This window comes from Parambassis ranga, chromosome 17 (assembly GCF_900634625.1).
Source record: "Parambassis ranga chromosome 17, fParRan2.1, whole genome shotgun sequence".
Taxonomy (NCBI): Eukaryota; Metazoa; Chordata; class Actinopteri; family Ambassidae; genus Parambassis; species Parambassis ranga.
Genome location: NC_041037.1, coordinates 7,409,418 through 7,426,714, shown reverse-complemented (window position 1 = coordinate 7,426,714; position 17,297 = coordinate 7,409,418).

Below are 17,297 nucleotides of genomic sequence, written 5' to 3'. Positions count from 1 at the left end.
TATACTAATCTGAATGCCACAATTGTGTCGGTTCATTCAAATGTCACAAATACTGTAAACATATGATTCAGCCTGAACTTGCGGTCAAACAAAAGCACCACAACAGATCTTCAAGACGTGACATCTCCTTTATTCTGGCCCGGAGCATTGTTCGAGCATACAGAGAGTTTTCAGGACAGGAAACGAGCAGCTTGTTCCAGACCGACCGGCAGAATGGAACACGTCTTTATTTGAGGGAAGTCATTCCGTTGATATATAAAACACCAAAGCAAGGTTTCCTTCCCCCCTCACTTTCCTGGTGTTATCCCCTTCAAAAGGACACGGTCCTTTATACTGGGCTCACATACACACATGGGACCAGAAGAAAAACAAACAGAGGCCATTTAAATATCAACCGACCTGCCTTCTGTTTGAATGAAGGAGCTACTGCACGGCTCGGCCTGAGCTCGTATACAGCATGCGGCTGGCGTTCAGCCTTCTGAAACATGGGAAGCAAACGGTGAAACAACAACAAAACAAAGCATTGTGGCGAACATTCCTGTAGGTATGTTGCAAGATTAAAGGGGCAGTCCACACCAAAATAAGATTTTTTTTTTCTAGCTATTTGTCCATCTAAGATGTTTTAACGTGCTCAACTCAAAGCACCGGAAGTAGTAAAATAAAATAAAACAATATAAACACTTTGTATGAATCTTAGCAGGATCAATGACCCGGTTACTCAAGCAAATCCACAAACCTTGTAATAAACAGTTTAAAGTAGGCAGACAGAAGAAAGCATACAACAGGCTTGTTGGATGTAAGCACTAAGTGTCCTTGGATGAGCTGTAACATTAGATTATGGGTTGAACTATCCCTTTAAATATACTATATGTGGTAATATATGCCCGAAACAAAACCTAAAATCCAAATAATAAGCGCTAAAAACTGAATATTGACATTTAAGGCTAATATTAAATGCAATGCATAATTTATTGTTATTCTATTGCTGATTTGTTCCTTTCCCCCCCATAGGAGTATGTGAAAGTAAGAAGAGGACCACCTATTAAAGTGAAATCTTAGGAGTGATGGATGGGAGCTTGTTGAGGGGGAGCAGAGCAGCTAGCATGCACCCCAGGGGAGGGGGATGATGAACAAGGGCGGGTGAGTGGTGGTTGCAAACTCACACCTCTCTCTGTGGGTGGAGGGGATGGAGACCTCCCATGCTGTCTTGACTGAGAAATTAGATTGACTTCATCCTCTGAACTACTTTTGCTTGTTTTTCCTCAAATCCTTTTTTTTTCTTTCATCTCAATTGTTTTGGGTTGAAAAATATGCACTTGCAGTGGAGTTCATAATAAGTAAAATAATGGCTTTGCTTTTGGCACGGTTAATGCACAGCAGTAGCTATTTTAAGTTTTTTTTTCTCCCTTAAATAATTCTTAGATGAAAGCAAGCAGTTCTTCAAAAGAAGTAGCGCTGGGCAGATCAGTCACTGCTCACCTGTGAACCATTCCCACAGTCTTTCCAGTTACATTGTAATATTTTTGCTTAATGTCAAGCCAACTCATATTATTTAAAGGCATTAACCATAATTTATTACAAGCAAACAATGAATTCAGTGTAGGCAGGAAAATACTCAGTGGCTAGGATAATTGACAAACTGGTGTTAGCTTACTTGACCAGCTATCCATGATGTAAATGTATCACAAACTATAATTGTGTACAATGAATTTGATAGTATTGCTTCTCCTTTTGCTTCATGCTAACACCGTAAGTAAGTAGTGCTTAAAGAAAAGCCTGTATATAAGTGTCTTTGTTGTGTGACACAAAGTTTTTCACTTACCTCAGTGTGAGCACATAAGCGGACTTGCTGTAGTTCACTTAATGGCCACAGGTGTCACTATTAACCAAAGTTTTCTGAATCTTTAAGAAAGGTTTCATACAGTTTATTTAAAAAAAATCTAAATTATTACACTATGGTAAAAACGATGTAGCCTTTATGAGCCAAAGATACAAATCAGCAATTATTTCTGAAACAAAATGAAAACTTTGACTATAACCTGTACAACCGATGGTGTGTGGATCATAATGTTGAAGATCATATATCCAACTTGTCAACTTTTCAGAGTGAGTAATTTTAATCCTGTAGTCTCATTTTAGGACAATAAATTTACAAAAAAGGCAAATGGAGAGGTTGCAGCACTTGTGGTTTAATGCCTGGTGTGTGGAGGAATTACTGCTGTAGTAGTTTGCCTTTAACTGTCAGGAAATGACCCATAATCTGCAAGCGTTTGACTGCTGCAGCATTCCTGTGAAATGACACAAGTTGAGGTAGATTAGGGGTTGGGTAATTAGCTCATTAGTCAACATAAACACATGGCAGGGCTCCCCCATTTCTACACACCCCTGCCCTCCCTCCACACCCCCGCTCACTGCCCACAGCTGGTGGCGAAAGCAAATTCTAACCAACACACATGGACATGCACACACACACACACAGACCACTTCATCATTAATCCAGCTCCTTTCTTCTTAACTTTTTTTTCCTGGCCTCATCATCTTTTCTGTTCTGCTCTGCTCCAGACAAGCCACTCTTTTATATTGTAGCCCTGGGGGCTGAGGGCCAGCCACTTTTCACCAGCACCTCACAGCTTATCAGAGCACTTTATCAGCCTCAGGGAAAGAGATGTGGGTTAAAGCTCTTCACTCCTCTGCTCTGCAGCTCAGAAAACCAGCAGGCTGTCAGCAAACAAATATTTGTAAGCCAGGGCTTTGAAACATGTGCCTTCTGACAAAGAGAAAAGCTTTACAGGCTTGAGTTACACTATGTGTGTGTGTGTGTGTGTGCATGTGTGTGAAACACAGGACATCCTTTGTACAACAAGGTAAGCCGGTCCCCACACAGACTCTCAGGCTCTTCACACCTCCTACATGCAGCAGGAGGCCTTAGCTTTCTCCTCCACTTACATTTCGGAGCCACAGTATAACTCTTTCATCAATGCATCACTAATAATGAATGAAATATTTAGCAAACTTTATGAAGAAGGTGTTGAAAACAGAAACATTCCTGAGTTTCAGTTGAGCCGCATTGATAAAAACCTTCTTGCCTTCAACACGTTGGAGCCCCACTTTAACACTTTGAATCTCGGTCACAGGCAACGTTTCATTACAGAACAGGGCTGGGTGTGTTCGCCTTGATGCCAATGGAAACAGAAACCCTGTTTGATGGTGTTTAGCGATCAAACGTATGAATGAACATTTGTGTGACTTTTCACTGTACGGGGCTTGTTGTGAGCCGGGTCGCTCATGGAAGCGGTGCACCGTGGTTGTGCAGTGTTTGGCGGGGGAGGTGGAGCAAGCTGATGACGGAGAACGAAAGGGAAATAGGATGACTGAAGCGAGAGAGAAAATACTGTACGGGAGATCAATCAGCTGTGGTTTGCTACTGAGTCAAATTGAAGTTTAGCTACAGCCACTTAATCAGGAGACAACACGGCTGATGACTCCATCCATCAATGCCTGGGAGACACTAATCGTAGTGATGCACATCATTTTCTGGGTAATTGAGGAGGGAAAACACTCAGATTAGCTACATCCATTTAGACACAGGGATTGGCTTTTGTGTTAGTTTGGTTGTCTGCGTGTGCATTTGACAAATTTTGCTCCAGGTGCAATGATTAGTTTTCAAAAATCCCAGTCATGGGTGGAGATTTAACATGAGGAGACACAATTCATTCCTACAAACCTGTTTTAATCTTAGGAGGATATGAAAAAAAAAGGCCTTCATGATCTTGATGTACATTTTGTTACATTATAACAAAGTACTTGGTGCATGCTTGAATTAAATTTAAAACTATTTAAATCTTATGATAAATACATTTCAAGGCAAAATTTCCCACAACAAACTTCTCTGCCATTTTCTTAGCTGCCATGGCAACAACAACAACATGCCACTGGGTCTATTTGGAACTACTTTTTACTTACAGCCTGAATTCCTAAATAAATAAATAATGCAGACATAAAAAATTACCACTTCATGTACTATTTTGGTGGGGGAAAAAAGTATTTTATTGTAAATGTATTAACACAATATATCAAACGGTGATTATATCAGCATTCCATTACCTTCCTCATCATTGTTATTAATATTATAACTTAGAACAATAAACATGCGGTGAAGGATGCTACCAGTGACAGTGATTGGTGAGGGAAAGTGCCACACCTCGCTTCTTGGCAGCGGGCCATGGCCTTATCAGGCTTGATGGATTACATTGACACCTAAGCTATCTTAATGACTCTATCTATCTACCCATCTACCCTTTTCCTTCCTCTCCCTTTTTCCCAGCCCTTGGCCTTGCTCCCCCATCCTCCCACTATTCAACTATCCAGGGCTGAATTCTCTTATCAAGTGTGTGTATGTGTGTGTGTGTAAGCCACTTTACAAGTTGCAGTGAAGTGTGATTTAAGAGCATGTGAAGATATCTTTTATTGACAGCTGTGGTTGATGACTCACAAAGGGAGGAAAAACAGAAGCTGTGTCATGTTGATGCAAATAAAACACCCCTCAAAACTTGATGGGAACAGACAAGTCAAACACCATTGTCTATGTATCTTAAGAACATCAGCACCTTTGACTAAATGTGGTTTTGGGACTATTGTTGAAATTAGGTGTGGAAGTTTAAAAAAGACACTGCAGAGTGAGCAGGAGCTTGGTCGCTTGGTCGTGAGCAGTTGGCATCCTGGAGTCTCATTTCCTGGTTTTTAAGAGAGCATCCTTCCTTCTTTGACTCCAGCTTCCTCTGCTCTAACACCCACTGTACAAAGAGCTTCTTCTTCACAGGGTCTCTCAGAGTGTATCAGGAGGAGGGGGATGTGGCCCTTGGACTTCTGCTTTAGTTTGCTGACAAATGGCCACTAAATTGCAGTCATTGTCACCACCTGTCCTGTAAGGTAACGCAGTGAGGGTGACAGCGTTGGTCCGACAGTTGTCATTGACCATGGCTTTTAAGAAAGAATCTAAAGTGTACCGTGGTGTCCCTGGTGAGAGCGGTTTGTTGATGTTTATACTCTGTCTTACTGACAGAGGGGCAAGGCTGTTGGATGTCACTATTTTGGTGAAAGTAAATATTATTTCACTGATTGCAGGATGGGTACGTTTATCAATCACATGTTAAAACTGGGACTTTCTCTGGGAAACTGTCTTAAATTAAATCATGATAAAGTATCGAATTATATATACAATTTTAAATTTAGCATGCATGGTTGATAGTCTTCAATCAGTTCATAATAGTGTGGAAAAAACTTCAAACTTTAGCACATATATTTTTTATGTATATAGGGTGGAAACATTATTCGGTTTAGAGTATGCTACATTAAATTTACCTGTTATTTTTACAGTGTAAGGTCTAATAACAGCCTTGTTGCTGTCATTAGCAGAAACCAAGACATATGTTAGAGATGGTTAGGGGAAGGGGGGTGGGTGGGCAGGCTGGGAACTTTGCCCCACTGTTCTAATATTTCTTCCCACAACTGAACCTCAGGCCCAGTTTGCCATTGGCTGTCTCACATGAACACCAATTAGGCGTGATTCAGGACAGAAATAAAGGCCGCTGCACTTTGCAGCGAGGAGCATTTGTTTTTTCTTCTCTCCCAACGTCAAAGTGGGTAACCGGTGTGCGGTCCAAGTATTCTGGTTATAATAGTAGCTCAGTGTTCCGGGAACTCCGGGATAAAAAGTGAAAAAAAAAACACACAAGGCGGTGAGGTTTTCTGGATAATAACTCCATCTTTCTGTATTGCAGAGTAGGACAGAGGAGGAGGAGGAGAAGGAGAGTTTCTCTCTTTCTCTCTCCCTTCTTTTTTTCATATTTTTTTGTTCTGGCAGATTTCATAGCCTTGTCCATGGAAAGCATACTCTGCACATTCTGCAGACAAGGGTCTTCGGGGAGGAAATAGAGAGGAAATTGTGCAGAAAGTGTAAAAAAAATCAAGTCTCTCCTTTTTCATTTTCTGCTTTTCTGTGGCTCACTTCACACAAAGAAAGACTCCTTGTATTCAGTTAACTTCTAATTACTTTAATTTATCCCTCAAGAGGCTAATCAAGCCAAAGAGGCTTGAAAACAGCAAGAAAATAAACACATATATTTTATTTATAATCTACTTTTAAATTGACAACAAAAAATACATACTGTACATTTTTGTTCAGTTCTTAAGAACATACTGAACAATTACCCAGTGTGCATTGGTGCTAAAGCAAATTAAAATGAAAAAGCAAATATAGGACACAGAGCAATGTTGTTTTCCATTTTAATCTTTTTAATCTTCAGTAAGAACAAATATGATGAAGAGGAACAGGAAACCCAAGCAGATTTAATCCCTAATCCTCATTGCTTTATTTTGCTTCATGCTTATTTTTACAATTGTCTTTTGCAATCTAGGTGAGATTTAAAAGTTGAGAATAAGCAAAGGAGTTTGCAGAGAGGGAGTTGCATTAGAGGGGTGTGAGGTTTAAGATGTGGGGGTTTGTAAATCATCTCACGGGTGCTCATTTGTGCCAGGTGGTCGCACTTTTGGAGCTGCTAAGTAACCTCTACCACATGCTGTCACCTGTATGTGAAATTACGATGCGGTTTCATTTACAGGAGCTCCCCCAGCGTCCAATGGGTGGTGCTGTTTTTGAAGGAAAGAGACAACCGTTGCCTAGGTGATGATCAAAACTTACGTATTTGTTTCCTGAACATTGTTGCTGTATGTCTTCCCACATCACTAATAAATGTGTATTTCATCAGCATTCCTCTGTTGCTGCACGCTATGAGTTTGATACAGTAGATGACCCGCTGTCCATGACGAACGGCATTGAAGCAGATGCATCTGCCAATCAGACTAGGCTGAATTTAGGTCACTTCCTTTTCATGCCATGCCAAACTAGAAATAGCACTATGGTCAAACAATCCCCTTGAAATCAAATACTGCTGATGGGATTTCAGAAAAGGCTCTTCATTTTCATTTAATATTGTCTGTCACATGTATGTGTGTCACATGTGTCAGAGCAAACATTTACCATTAGGAAGGAAAGGTGTTCATTGTCATCCCTCAGAGATGACTCCAGTCAGTAGCTCTCTGTCTTTGCAAGACAACTATGAAGTTAAAAATGCTGTCACCTTTGATCCAGGGTTAATAAAGCAAAGAAAGAGGGGAACAACTTCAAAGAAACTTCTAAGTAGATTTGGCAGTGGGGTGCCCTGCCACAAAAGACCATGTTTGGGATTGAATGAAAAGAAGCGTGTCACCGGAGGGAAATGTGGTCAGGCATGTTCAATGTATCAAAAGAAAATAACTGATAAATAAAAGGAGGATGGAAAGGTTGTAAACTTCACAGCCTGAGTCGCGGAGGGAAGAGACCCCCGCAGTTTCTGATTATTTAACCACAAAGCCTTCTCCAGTTTCTGCAGGCTGCATCCGAATAACAAAATAACACAAACACACATTCATGCAGAAACACACAGTGATTGATTCAGCTTAATGTGATTATTACAGGCACACCCAACACAATTTGATCATTAGCGATGCATCATATTTAGTAATATTACCATTTAATACAAACCAGCATACATTTAGCCCAACGACAGTCACCTAATTCATCTTTTTCTTCACTTCACTTTGTTTTTCCATTGCTTGGATTTTAGGGTCTCCAACTACTTAGTTCTGATCTTGTGTTAACTGGAATGGTTTACCATGGAAAATGTGTTTGTTATAAGTTCTTGTATTTTAAGATGATCTGTTACCCTGTTTTTAATGCTTAGCCCTTACTTAATTTTATTTTATGCCAAATTTAACTGCGATTGAAAACTAAAGTAACCGTGGGTAAAAAACAAAACAGCTTCTGGTGTTAGGGGGACTTAAACCCCAGATATCTGCTACAAATAATCAGGTTCATATTAATATATTACTACTGTTTCTTATATAAATGTCTGAGTGGAATAGAAGGAAACTGTATGCATCTGTGCACAAAATGAGGACACACTCATTTAAACTGCTTTACATGTAGCATCCCCTTGCTTAAAAACACACCACAGGGTACCTTTAAAGTTAGCTCTTCATCTTCAAAATGGACATTTTAGATTCTGGCTCATTTACTCTGAGATCAGAGGGGAAAACTTAATTGGACAATGTTCCCTTCAAGGCCCCCCCCCCATTCCCTTCAAACTATTCTGGCCAGACAAAAAATCTCTACACCAAATGTCCTGTAACAGGCAGATGGGGATTAATCTGTGTGTTGTGCCTTGACTTCGTTGGGCCTGACAGCCCTGGTAATGGAGCGTATGAATGGTCCAGATTCCACCTCAGGTAGAGAACCGGAGGGCCGGGAACCTTTCAAGAAACTCAGCTGATTACAAAAAAGGAGAGCACTTCCACTGCTGGCTTGGTAAAATAAACAAATATGGCATGGAAACCTATCAGTTGCAGGAGAGACTCGGAGGGCACTTTATTTTCTCTCTTCAAAGGCACAACAGTGAGCGGGAGTGAGTCTACAGCTCGGGTCGCAAAGATAGAGCTGTTTTCCATGTCGACAGCAGACTTATTCATCTCTCCCTGAAGGTGAGCAGATCTGGGGTCTGTGGTGGTCGAATATTCAGAAAAAAAAAGGAGGAGCTGAGAGCTGTGTTAGAATTTGAGAAGTGTTAATCAGGAGGAGGATGTGTGCCTTCTGGCCTGTACCTGATTACCTCCAAATGGGCCAGCAGGAGCAGCAACAGCTGGGCCCTGCAAGCGTGTGGGGGTAGGACGTAGAAAGGTAATCATTTGAAGACACCACAGACAGGATTGAGGGACAAAAAGAGCAATTACAAGCAGGAAATTTTCCACAATATTTCAGACATAAGAGTCAGGAAGAGCGAGCAGAAGAATTTAGCCTGTTCCTCCAGTATCTCTATGACGTATGATGTGCTCAAGAAAAAAAGGTCAATTGCTAATTGTGCTGATGGGAATTGCAGACTGTTTAACCTCCTGTATTTGGTGAGTGCCATTATCTGTGGTTGCCCCCCTCACAGGTGCCTCTAACTGAGTTTGTCAGTTCATTAATCCCAGCTGCAGCACAAGAATGCTGTTTTTCTCCCCTCGGATGATTGGTCCTGACAGTGAGACGAGTCAGTGACTGTTAAGAGATAATCTAGGACTTTCCTTAGTAGATCGCTCACCACTTGCTGCCAAGTTTAAGAACATGACTCAACATTGTGACATTTCTAATGAATGTCTGTACGTTAGTCTCTGTCTGACTCGCTCGTCTTTTGTCTCCGTCTCCGCTGCTCTTGTCAGTTGTACTCCCTCTGGTTTTTAGATATGTTTTTACACAGTCCTGCAGCACTGCCATTTAAAGGCTAGTGATTTTTACAAGACAATAAAAAAAGAAAACAGGTTCTATTTGGTTTCTCATGTGTGTCTTTAGTCACCTGATGGAGTAGCTGCAGCACATTGCCAGACTCAACAGAGTAATGGTTTGTTCGGGTACTGAGAGTTTGTTTTCCTGTCAATGGATTTTTTCAGCCAAAAACAACCTCCCTGAACTGTGAAGCTGCATCAGTTGATTTCTTTTCACTCGGGGGCACTACAACAAACTGTACTTTTTGGCATATGAATGAATTTACACTTCTAGCATCGAACATTGTTCGGTGTAGTTAATGACATGATTAATGCAGTTGCCAGTCTTGTATTGTCTCTGTTCTGAGCTCCATCAGTAAATCCTGAGAGAATAGCTTTAGCTTTTTAGCTGATAAATGTTCAGAACCAACTCTGATTATGAACATTTTGGTCCAGGTTAATGTTCAGTGGGTTTATCTGAAAATGTCTCTATGGCAGTAGTAAGTAAAACCAACACAATGGGCTGAAAGATCCTAAAATAGTGCTAAGCCAAAGTGGAGTCCAGAGGAGGTCCAACTTGTGCCACCAGAAACATGCTTGAGTGGTTAGATTTTGAACGCAGCTCAGCTAGCACTCTCTTGTGATTAATTATAGTATGTGTAAGACCAGCCAAACTTGACCATGTAATCATGTCTGAACTGTGAGTTATATCTGCCGGCACGCCTCCAGTCATTGGCTGTATCTGTATAGGTTTACTAAGAAGTGCAGCCATAGCAACAATTCTTTTTTGTAATATTACTAACAGCTTGTTTTATTTTAGTTTTTTTTTATTTATAAAAGAAATCTGGTATCAACCACACTAAATACATTATTAATATTTATTATTAATGCCAAATATCTGAAATACTAGTACCATATTCTATATCATAAAGAATATAGAATCTATTCCATTTACTCATGATTTCAGGGTATTTATGTTTCCTGCTCCTGTGATATGTAACATGTAAACATCACTGAAATATAAAAAGACAAGCTTTACTTATTTATAAATGTGGTAATAACAGAATCTACAGGGAGCCCAAAAGACTGTCTGTGACCTCATAAAGATCAATGTGAGGCTTTCACAGCAAGAGAAGGAAATGTAACAATGTAACAATATGATTGTTTTGCACTTCCTCTGACATGAAAGACCCACGGAAAGAGACAAGTCTATTCTGAGCCATAAAAGGCTCATTTTTATGTCTTATTTTAAACCTGTTTATTTATGAGGGGCATATTTGGAATATTTTTAGACTAAATAAAAAGTTTCAGGGGGTGGAAAGAAGGGGATATATTCACACGAGTAGGTGCACACACACACACAAACAGATGTTATAACTGCGTCACGAAAAATCCCCAAAAAACAGACTATATCACAACATCCGGCTTTGCACTTTGCAACCATAAAGCGACCAACAAAACACCTCCACCTGTAAAGTGATCCAGCATGTGATAATAGATCTGAGCGCCCTTCATGTGCTGTGGAACAGAGTGCAGCGGCTCATTCTGTCATGGCTGCCTGAGGCCAGGTGAACGTTTCCTTCCCTCCTTCTTTCCTGTTCTTCTTAAAAGCTGGGCAGGTGAGGCAGGCAAAGCCCACTTAAGATAAGTGGATTACATAGCCTGTATCTTAAGCCTTGCAGTGACCGTATCAGACAGCAGCACAGACACACTGAGCATCTAATTTTTTTTTTTTTTTTGCTGAATTTAAAAAGCTGTGGAGTTGATTATATGAACTTAAATATGTAAGAGTGTTATTTAAGTTACAAGAAATTTCAAATAATTCAACACACTCAATATACCCTAGCAGGTAGGGTTGTTTACAAATGATTATGTAATGAAAAAAACATTTGTAGAAAGTCATATGATACTTATGACCCCTTAGTTACTTTTATCATGATTGGCTGGGCTATGATGTTACCATAGATCAACAATGGCAACTAGTAACTGTTTGATTATATAACATAATATTCAATAGAATGATGACAATGGAGTCAATCACCAACTCAACCAACAATGAAAAATAACCAGAAACAAACACAGTTAATGTAAGCCACCACCACAAGCCTTATTGTAAAGATTTATCCTGTCAGTGCGTTCTGATCTCCCATGACTCCCCCCCCCTGTAAAGTGATAACGCGAGGAAACTAAGAAGTTTGTTGAGTGAAACTACAGAGGGAATAAAGACAAACAATCGCCTCCACACAGTAGAACTGACACAGAACACTGAGCTGCAGTTGTACATTCAAACTTTTTTCACCTTGGAGCTGCTGACTTGCAGTGTTTTTCTTTAAATAAATGAATTTGAACTCAAACACAGCACTGAACAGCCTTGTTGTGTTAAACTGTCCGTTCAATAATTCACTGATGCTTCGTAAATTACTAAGAGCAGCTTATGGTTTTTTTTTTTGCTTTATACAGCTCTCAGTGAGTAATCATTAAATAAAAGCAAAAGCTCCCTTAGTCACAACCTGGGAATTTGGAGATTTTGACTCTGCACAAAGTCACAAGGCAGGCACCAGTTTGACTGAGGCGTGGGCGGACTGAGAATTGTTTGGTCGTGAACTCTTGGTTTATATCAGATTCACTTAGTTTCAGCATAACTTCTATTAGGTACACTTCTGTTAAGTCACATAAGACTACTTTATTATTATTTATTTATTTATATTATTTTAAGACTAACTGACTTCATTTGTAGTGGCATGTGATATTTACCCTGTAGTGTCAGCTGATATATCATATATAACATTGAAAGTAATTTAACATAATCTCGCCATTATGCGAGGATAAACAGAAATAACAACAAGTTTAAGTCTTTGAAGATGACTCCTGTATATTGATATATAAGGATGTAACAGTACTTTTAGTAGGACTCTTGCTTGGTTTTTATACTTGAAAGAAAACCTGTGCAGGTATCACAGGAACTCCAGCACTGCTCTGACAGTGAGCAGTCATTTTAGTCTTTTTAATTACGGATTAAAATGTCTATGCGTGTGTGTGTTTCAAGTGAAAGCGCACTTCTCTATACAAATGTGTCAGCGAGACATTGAAAAACATGTCCCAGACTTCCCTTTTCTAATAAGGGAAAGTATGACAGGCATGCACACTGCCTCCCACACTCTATTTGTTGTCCCTTATTCCCGCGACGCATATAAAAAGGGGGAAAAATGAATGTGATATCTTTTTACATCTCAGTCCTTAATGCTCTCTGGTGGCCGAGGAACCCCCCTTATATTTTCCCCTCCTCCCCCCCTGAAGAAGTTTAAAGCCTCTTGCTCAGCTGGGTTCTCCCTTTGTACAGAGAATGTTCAAAGTATTACACTGTCACTAATCATCCATGTTACAACATCTTGAGCAGCGAGAGCTCTCACTCTGACTCCACCAAACCATTATGGTGCCACGGGGTTGAAGGAATCGTCCACTTTGATCTCCTCAGAGGAGAGCAATGGAGACATCTTTCAGTCTCTCTCTCCACTCCTCTCCTCCTCACCCCAGCTAACTCCTCTCACCCCTTCTGCTCTCCCCCCCCCCCCCCCCCCCCCTCGCTCCCTCTGGTGAGAGACTTTAAACAGTAGGCTGGAGGCTGTTATTTTGGGAGGGCCGTGGGGCGAGGGGGCGAGTGAAGAATAATATCTTGTACTCCAGGGCCCGGACGGCTCCCCCAGCCCATCAAACGAGTAACAAATGCGGTTACAGACCCATAAAAAATAAAAGGGAGGGGAGCGAAGAAGGACGAGGAGGCAACATTTTTCTGACACAGTTTTACAGCTCTGCTTATTACAAGGAGCAGTTTAAGCTCTCCCTCCTCTGCTTGCTCAACTCACCTCCTCCTTTATCAGTCATATCTACACATTCCTTTAAGGACGGAGGGGAGCAGATGGAGACATGAACTGGGTAAAAGAGATGACATGACACTGGGGTGCAAAACATAAATGACAGATATATCTTACCACTCCATTATACAAAACCCCATTTTTAGACATATATTTCACACAGCCTGAATAAATGTCAAAATGAGTGTTTAAAAGTGGTGGAATAGCATAGCTATGTTGATTTAAAATATATCATGTTAGAATGTAAAAAGCCAATTCCACAACTCTACAAAAGGCTGTGTCTTGTTTTATACATGTGAAAATGTATTTTCATGTATTTATAGGGAGTACAGAAAGAGTAACACAAGGAGCGATTTTAGATAACGCTGCACCAGGAGCCTCATACCTGACATCCAAATTAAAATTTGTCTACCACTAAGGCTTCTAGCTGGTGTGTGTAGGAAAGTTACATTCACATAGAACAACTTTTATGTTTTCTTTGCAGATATACAAACAGTGTTAATAAAATATGAAAAAAACAACGAACACTTACACACCTTAGCCACCATCTTTGCAGTGTCTAACTTCATGTAGGTTCTGGCAGCAGTCGTGCAATCGGCAGAACTTTAAGCCTAATATAATTTCAACTGGTAAAGGTATAAAAATGTCACCTCTTTGCCACTTGTATGGTTCTGTATCAACTTAACCTAATCTTAATCATGCACTGTTTTGAATGAACTGGCTCCCTGATTAATTCACATTCTCTGTCACACTCTGATGCTCAGTTCTCCTCCGTAGCAGTTTAAGCTAATGAACTGCAGTTCACTGACCAGAGAGATTCAGATGATTAATTCGGTGCCATATTGGCGACTTTGTCACTCTCCATTTCTCTGAGAAGACGGCTGGACGTCTCTACCCCCACATGCTACCTCCCTTATGGGATCTACTGGACAGCACTAAATCACCAAACTAAAGCTGCAAGAGGTAATTAACCCTACAAGCATTACATTTAGTTTTTTTGTTCATCTATTGAGGGGCCTATGCCTTGTTGCAAAGTCATGTGAGTGACTTAACTGTGAGTTAACTTTCGTGAAACATTAGCTCACTTTCTTTAACACCTCTTTCTGTAAATATGAAGCTAGCAGCTCTCTAGATTAGCTTAGCATAAAGACTTCAAACAAAGGATAATAGTTAGGATGTTTCTGTTAAACAGCCAACACTATAAGGTATTTTATAAAGTGATTTTCAGCATTAGCTTTCAGCCAATAAAATGTTTTTGGTAAGTTCCAGTGAAATTCATACATCATGTTTCTATAGTAAATCAGTGTACATAGTGTGGCTCCTATTGTACATATGTATGCATATCTGAACAGATATTTTTCTGTTTCTTTTGGTTAGCTTAGCATGACTGAATGTCAGAATGGATGTTTAAAGTCTGATGCCTTAAATCAGATTTAGTTTTTCAGGAACTGTGGGAAGCTTTCAGTCTGAAGAGAAGCATATACGTTGTGGAAACTCTGGTCTAACAGTTCTCATGAATGAAGATGTGGTATCAAATATTAAACCTCTGATTCTATAGCCCGCTGTTGTTTTGAGGAGATAAACCAGAGGAGACGATTTGGTTTCATATTCTTTGTTGGCAAAATGCAGCACTAAAGGCCATGCATGACGGCAACACAAGAAGTGTCAGACTACAGTGCAGTGAAGAGCCTGCAGGGGATAACGTTTCCACCCACTGTCACTCATGTCATTACATACATCCATGACTACCTCACTAATTAAATCTGACCTGAAGTGACATTACTTGTCACAGTTTGGGCACTTTGAGGAATTTTGTGGGCGTGAATTGGAGTGAAGATGGAGTCTGTAGGCGTGATAAGAATCTGCTGATGAACCAGGCAGTCATGAGAATAACAGACTCCCTGCTCCTGTGGTATCTCCTCTCAGCCATGAGTGGAGGGGTTGGTCCACTGAGGGCCTGGGACCTCTCACTCATCCCCTGCTCATCCTCTCTGCTAGTGGGTGTTACCGTGATGTGGACATCTCTTTACCTGTGAAATATTATCGCCTGGCTTGTCTCCACATAAGAGCCTTTTTCAGTGAGGCCTGTAGCGCTCTTGTTTCACTCATGGGTGCCACGGCTTGCCTGTTATTTATACTCTATGTCGGTCGGTCTGTCTGTCTCATTTGACTTACATGCATCTGTTTCATAGGCCAGTTACCCACTTGGCTCCCCATTATCCGTCTCCACCTACCCTACAGCTTGTGCATTGGGAAGGGTCTCCCATTTACTGTCAGTAGTCTGATAGTCATTTGTATAGCGGCTGGCAAGCTGCAGGGAGATGAGGAAACCCTAAACCGTTTATTAGAAGCACTTTGCACCCTTCAAGCAGAGTGGAGCCATTGTAAATAATGGCAATAGCAGACCAGCCTGGATCAGGCCAGCCTGATAACTCAGCTCAGTGTGGGATTTCAAGTGGAGTCACGCCTGTACATGTTTTTCAGCATAGACCAGTTCCAGTGTCCGAAAGTCAGAATGTAGAAACTAATGTTGGTTAAAGTAATGCATTCTATTGACTCAAGTTTAATTCCACTTTTTTGGCCATCTTTTCTGTGGCTGGCATGGCAATGACAAAATCCACAGCAGCAAGAAAAACAGTTTAGCCAGAATGTCTGAACCACTTTATTTATGGGTCGAACCAGAAAGTTGGGGATCCACAATCCAAAAGTAGGGCTTATTTAGTCTACAAAGGGCGATCAGTATTTAAATTATTATTTTATTCCTAACCTCTGTGCTCTTTCCCATCACACGTTTAACAAGATTATACAATATTTATTTATTAATACTCAGAATAAAAGGACCATTACATGCTTCTACTGAGGCTATACGGCCACACTAATTCTGGGCATGCAGAATCCCATTTTAGTGTTTAATCCTGATTTCACATTCAGAACACAAGAGACATGATTATTTATACCCCCATGTATACATTCCTGATGTGGTAATTTGTGATTGATTTGTATTTTGTTTGTGTTTTTTATTGACCTTTTACATTTCCACCATGTTTTTTTAATAATAGGAAATACGCCGAGATAAGGTGTTTACACTCAACAGTATGTCAGTTTATACTGCAGACCTCTCAGCACCATATATAAACCAGTAAACTAGTTTAGTTGTGTCTGTGTGGCCAGCAGTGTTTTATAAAAACCACAGTGTGTGTGTGTGTGTGGATTTATTCACATTAATACCAAGTCGCACCTTAAACTTTGAGTACCTTTTATTATTATGAGCTGCAATTAGAGCTGACAAACAGACAGCATGTGACAGCATGATTAAGAGACACAGTATAGCACCAGTTCAACTTTAAGCACATAATTGTCTCAATCTGAGAAATACAAGTCTTGAGGGAAAGTATTTATGAAAAGTCAGGATATTATTACAGCCCAGCTGGGGCCACTAGTGATGCTAAGAGTCACCTGCTTGTGGCCTCCCCGGTACTTTACAGCACTTAGCGTGTAGGGCTGAGGTAAGAGCTATGACATCATTGTCTCCAAGAAATGCTGGGGAGGTATACAGTGCCACACAGTTGCCAGACTTCATAGCCCACATGAGTAGGAAATTACTTCATCTTCTCGGTTTTCACACTGGGCCTGTTTACCAGCTTTACCCGTGGGAGGTGGTCAGTGAGGGGCTGGCACATTCAATCCCAGCTCAGAGTGAGGGACGTTTTCTGAGCTCTCCCAGGTCTTCTCACCTGTATTTTTTTATTACGACACCAGGTTGCCATGGTAACTTAGAGGGTGTTGTGCATTATAGCGAGATGCAAATGTTTGCATTTTAGCAAATCAGTCAACACTTTGTGTCCCTCCTGCTTTTGCCTTAACATGACGTACAACACTTCAACATTTTAAATCATCATTGCTGGCTGTTTATATGTATGTCTACAGTTCAACACATTGGCTTGTCCATATACAGGCGTTATTACAGCCACCAGCTGAGAGCTATAAAGGAAATAATTTAGCACCACTAGCTAAAGAGCTAAAGGTTAGGAGGGCAATATTTCATTGCATGCAACAATGCTAAAACAATATATATATATTTTGTTTTTA